Genomic DNA, 6,391 nt, shown 5'->3' on the forward strand with positions numbered 1-6,391 from the left:
TACTTCCCTCTTTCTCTTGAAATCCCCTCAATCAGTTTTTCGCTCCTACCATCCCCCAAAATGAACTTGTTAAGGCCATTTGGGCAGAAATTGGCTAGGTGGTCACCCAACTCTTCCCTCTTTCTGGCGACACAACTAAATGACATTTCCCAATTTCTTTGCATGTAAATGAGCCCAGGTGACTAGTTCTTGGCATGGGAGCGTGAACCTTCAGGCTGAGGCATTTGAGCAAGGGTGTGCTTCGATATAGATTGTCCCTTCCCTTTCCAAGGTAACCATGGAGGCCACATACTAAAGATGGACAGAGGCTGAGTACCTGAATCACCACATGGAAGGCCATCCACCAAGCACTGACTGGACTGTGACAGAAGTGAGAAATAAGCTTTTTCTTACGTTAAGTCACTGATTGAGGGTTATTTGTTACAGAAGTAAGCCTGCATAATAAAATTACCAGTGACCACCAAACTTCTAAATCCAATAGTGAATTCTTTGTTGTTATCATGTGACCAAAGAGCAGCATTTGGCAAAATTGAACAAAGGCCTCTCACTGTTGTGGCCTCTCCCATTGCGGAGCACAGGCTCCGGACGCACAGGCTCAGCGGCCGTAGCTCACGGGCCCAGCTGCTCCGCAGCATGTGGGATCTTCCCGGACCGGGGCACGAACCCGTGTCCCCTGCATCGGCAGGCGGACTCTCAACCACTGTGCCACCAGGGAAGCCCTTTTCATATATTCTTGAGGGCTCTTTTTTTCATTAAAAAAAAATCTTAACTCACTATAATATCCTTTGCTAATTCTTCTTCATGTTAACTGCCCCCCAGCCCTCAGTCCTTGGATCTCTTCTCTGTTAGTACTCATTCCTCCATTAATATCATCCTTGCACTTGGCTTTAAGCACCTTCTCTACAATAATGATTCCCACATTTATATCTCTAGCCTGGACCCAAGGCTTGCTTATCCAACTGCCTACAAGGCATCTCCACTTGGCATCCACTAGACACCTCCAACATAACATGTCCCAAACCAGACTCCTGATGCCCTTAGTCCTGCTTCATGCATCATCTTCCCCTTCTTAATAAAAATGTTAGCTCCATCCTCCCACTTGCTTAAGTCAATATAATGGACTAATCCTTGATTCTGTCTCTCATTTCCCACATCCCATTATTATCAATTCCTATAGATCTAACCTTAAAAATATCCTGGGACTCATCTCACCCTTGCACGGGTGCTGTCAGGGTTCAAGACACTGCTGCCCTCTCTTGCTTACACTCTTGCACAATCCTCCTAATACTCTCCCTGCTCACGTTCTGTCCTGTCTCCGTGCTATTCTCAATAGAATATCCAGGATGATCTTTAGACACAGAAATCAGATTATCTCACTTTTCTGTTCCAGTCTTGCTCCGCCCCTAGTATATTCCCAGATCCCTCAGAATTAAAACCAAAGTCCTTAAAATGGCTCTCAGGCCCTCCATGAGTTGGCTCTCCATCGCCTCTCTGACTTCATCTCTTCTGACTCTCTCCTTGGCTGGCTCTGCTCCTGTAACACTATCTTCTTTGCTATTTCAAGCATATTCTTGCCCGGAATACACTCGCCCAGTTAGTCAGAGCCCACTCTTGCACTTCCTCCAAACCCCTGGTCAAATTCACCTTCACAGTGTGGCCTTCCTCGATATAAACTCATGCCCACCCACCCCTGCACTCCCTGTACCTCTTAGCACTTATCACCACCTGGCACACTAGACATTTTCTTATTAGTTTGTTTATTGTTTGCCAATTCTCACCAGAATGTAAGGAGAGCAGACTTTGTCTTCTGCATTCTGTGTCCCCAGAACACAGAACAATGTTAGGCGCACAGTAGGTGCTCAATAAATATTTGTAGAATGAATGAAAGAATGAACAGCTAAACAAACCAGCTGCAGCCTCACTGGCCCAGGAGAAGAAGCAAATCTCACCAGTTGCGTTGTGCATGTGTGCTTTATTTCTGGTGAATCAGAGTCCTTTCTTGCTCTCCCAGTGAATTTTGTCCCAAGGATCTTGTCTACACAAAGCCTCCTGTGTATCCTGTTTTGGACCGTCTTGGGAGACCTGTCTCTTCCTCTTAGAACTGGCCTTGTAAACACTTGGTGGCATCGTACATGACTCTCCAGCACAGGCCTTTGCTCGTGAGGCTCTCCAGCACAGGCCTTTGTCCCGTTTGACACTGCAGGGAGGGTTGATTCCCCCACCTGCTCTCCTACCAGGCACACCCTGAGGTCTGACCAGGAGAGCAATGGACAGCACTGGGTTCTACTTTTGAAAAACTGCAGGCTTGTAATCACGGAAACTTCAGAGGAGAGGAGGGAGGTTTGAGGGTCCTTTCAGTCACCGGATTCTTGAGGAGAGATGAGCAAGACCGGGCAGGCTGCTAGAAGGTGCTGCTTCCTGGTCCTCCCCACTCTCTGACACTGTCTCTGGGCAAGGTTGTTGGAACCAGAAAGCACACGGCTTTGTTGATGAAAAGCCTGTTTATTCCTAGTACACTGGACACTTTGTTCAGGAATAGTTCATCCATTTGAAAATATTGCCCTTGTAATTGTGCCAAGGTCGTTGCCTGCTGGGGTTATCAGCAGAGTACGTGCCAGCTCTGCCTGGGGTATTTTAATAGGTGTATCGCTTCCCTGCCAAAGTGACTAAAGAACATTGCATAGTTAATTTGTATTCAGTCCTCTCCCTGCATGCATTCTTAATATTCAGTTTTTATTGGGACTTTAAGAGAAAAAAAGAAAGAAATGAATAAATAGGTTAGGATACAATGAACTGCTGTAAAAAGGAATTTTAAGTGGTTCTGATTCATTTTGAAGTTCTCTGTACCCATTTGATAATAACAATATACTTTGCAAAGAATTGGATAGTTTTCAAAAAATTTTTATATTCATTCTCTCTTTTGATGCTCAAATTTACTCTGAAAGGAAGGGTGATGTGTCCTCTATTTTAGGTGAGAAGACTGAGGCTCAGGGAAATTAAATGGCTTGTGTCAAACAAGGTCAAAGAATTAAACATGATGAGAAGAGCATTAGGATCCAGGTCTCTTAGTGCCTAGGTCAGAGCATGTCCATGCCATGGTGGCGAGCTGGGTGGTATAGGCAAGTCTCTGGAGGGGAAGGATCTAGCCGGGTTTGGTCAGAGACCCTTGAAGTCCAGAAGTGAATGCAAATGGAGATCTACTTTGTCACTAGCTGTGGCCTTCTGTGTCAGCCAACACAAAATAATAAACACAGTTTCTCGTCCTGAAAACAATGTGGAGACCCTACCTGCTGAGTGGCTGATGAGCATGTAGCAGGTGTAGCAGGGCCTGGGGGAGGCAAGCATCCCACGCAGCAGCCCAACGGCACTGTGGGAAAATCTCCACCCTGGGCTTCGGGAGACTGGAGTTCCAGTGCCAGCTCCACAGGGCATAGGTCTATTGTGTGATCTTGAGCAAACCCTGTGTAAGATAGATGTGATCACCTTGGCTCACCCCCTGGTAGAGACAGCTAGCTTCCATCGCAATGTAGCAATGGCTGGCATAAAGAAATACAAAGCTGGCCAACCAAGTTTGTGAATGCCACGAAGTTGGAAAGTTAGCTAATAATGACAAATGACAGATCAGTTTTCTAGAAGATCTTGAGACTGGCTGGAACATCGGGATGGAACCTCTAAGGTAAATGGACACAGTTGTACTCGGGTTTAACAACAATTGCATCAGGGGCAGCATTTGTTATCGATCCACATCTTTTCTACTCTTAGAAAGGATTTGGCAAAGCAAAATGCGCATGTTTGGACTGGAGAAGATTTATAAATTTTAGTTGACTGGAGGCTCAATGTAACTGGGGCTGACAAAGACGTTAGTGCAACCATGGGCTCTACTGACAAAGGTATAGAGCCTAGAAGAGCTCACCTTGAGCTTGCACACACAGCCAAGTGAACACTGGACTCCATAACAATGCTCTGTAAGAGGATCAAACGAACTGGAGCCAGGGTAAGTGGTGGGGAAATTATGGTCTATGTCAGGGGCTATATGACCTGTAAAGAAGAATACTCGTTGGGGTGACACGATGGTGGTCGTCATGTAATTAAATGATCAGGAGGACGAGGAGGTACATAATCTACGTGGAGGGCTGCAGGGCTGGAACAAGGCTGGTGAATGGAAACTGGAGGAATGCAGAGTTTAGATGTAAAAATGGGGCCAGGAGGGCTTGAAAGGCAGTGGTTCCTGCCCATCAAATATGCAGCAGCACCTCCCATCAGGAGGTGTCCTGATGGGGGTTCCTGCCCTGTGTAGGGCTGGAGCTAGGGGATGTCTCTTGACCGACACCAGTGATCTAAGAAAAGAGAGACTGCATGTGATACAAACTCTAAATGGTCTGTGAAGGTCAGGTCATTCTGTTTGAGGAGCTGGGGAGACTGGCCAGGCCTTCCTTCATCAACACGCACTTTCCACTGTCTCAGGCAAGGGATAGAAGTGTGTCTGCACTCACTCTTCACTAGTCTAGAGTGGGTCTCTAGGCCCTGCCCCTCCCTCTGAATAGGCCTGGAGACAAGGATGTTGCTTTGTCAAGACTTCTGAGTGTGTTTTATTTCCATCTCACAACTGAGGACACTGAAGTAGCAAAGATGTCAGGGTTGGGGAGAAATTCAGAGGCAGCTCCTGAAGGGTCCCATCCTTGAGTGGGAGTCTGTTCTTAGCAAATCTAGTGAGCCGGAAGCTCTGTGAGTCTGGCTTTACTGGGGTATCTTTATTTATCGGATCTGTAGAATTAAGGTTGAGGTTTTTCTCTTTTCTTTTTCTTTTTAGAGGTTTCTGGGTTACCTAATAGATCCGTTGAACTAATCTGGAGAAGAGAAATTTGTCTTTCAAACAGAAATGTATCCTTCAAACAATCCGCGAAGGCTATTGGCAACATGAAGCTCTTAGGCTTGAGGACACTGTGAGAATGATGCCCAAAGCTTCAGGCATGAAACCAGATAGGCTTCTGACTGTGGAACCTTCCTGAAGGGGGTATTTGCATTTTGACAGGAAAATACCTGTGGCACACACACCTCTGCTGTTTGTTCCTTATAACCCACAGTTGGGTTTCATCTGGACTCCCTCCCCAGGCCCACCCAAGCTGCCTCACTCTAAGAATCACAACTGCCCCTGACCAAGAACAGGGGGAGCTCTTAGCCAAGTTTCTATCAAAAAGCCCTGCCCAATCCTGGACCTGGGGGAACCCATCTACAAATTGGGCTGGATTAAGCAAAGACTGTCTCCTGGAGAATGATGTTAGGCCTGGCCAGTCAGGTGGTCAGTGGCTGGCTGGAGCTGGGCATGAGGCAGAGCCAGGGTCGAAGCAGCCATTTTCTGACATGAGCTTTCAATCAAACAAAAACTTCCCATTCAGTTATAATAGCTGAGAGGGAGCCTGATGTGACTGTGGGTGCCTGGTGTCTCCCTCCTTCCCCTCAACAACTGTGATCTCCCTGGGATGTGATTGCTAAGAGTGAGTTTGTTTTCACAGTTTCCACCACAACGAGAACCAGGCTGCTCTTGGAACGTATTAGACTCTTTAGCATTAAAAGTAGTGAGTGGTTTTAAGTGCAAAGTGAGGGTCATGAGCAGTGTTTATAATCTTGACTTGTATAGTATTTGAGATATGCTGTTCTCTCAATCTTTTTGAAAAGAGGTATAAGTAGGCCATGGGCTATGCTAATGAGTATTTTCACCGGGCTCCCAAAAGCTTCCTTTTAGATTTTGTTAATGATAGACATGCTTGTAGAGTTGATGCTTATTATTTTGAATCAAGGGCTAATGCTTTATTCTTTTTTTTTTTAATGCTTTATTCTTGTCATTACTTTTGCAAAACACTAAAACTCACTCTGAAATTAAAGGTCTTTCATAATTTTTAAGACAGTGGTTTATCAACAAGGAATTGCATTTGGCTGTGAGGGACAGAGACCCGAAAAATGGAGACATAACCAATTAGAGGCTTTATTTCTCATGTTAAATAGAAATCTTAGGGCAGCATCCAGGGCTTGTTATGATGGCTTCACAATGCCATGAGGAGCCCAGATTCCTTCCATCTGCTATCTTTAGCATGTGGTTTCCATCCTTGTGGTCATCAGATGGCTGCTGGAGCTCCAGCCATCAGGTCCACATTGTAAGTGGAAAAGGGAAAAAGAAGTCTAAGAGCAAAATGTACATACCAGTTGGTTGGGTCCCACCCAAGAGATTCTACTTATGTCTCATTGGCTAGATTTAGTTCCATGGTCATCTGGCAAGGGAGGCTGGAACACGAAAATATTGAATCAGGCTTATTGATACCTCACACAAAAGTAGAGTTCCATTAGTAAGGAAGAAGTCAGGAGAGTGTCTAATGGTCTGTGCTCTACAGAAAGG

Source organism: Kogia breviceps, chromosome 13, assembly GCF_026419965.1.
Source record: "Kogia breviceps isolate mKogBre1 chromosome 13, mKogBre1 haplotype 1, whole genome shotgun sequence".
NCBI classification, from domain to species: domain Eukaryota; kingdom Metazoa; phylum Chordata; class Mammalia; order Artiodactyla; family Physeteridae; genus Kogia; species Kogia breviceps.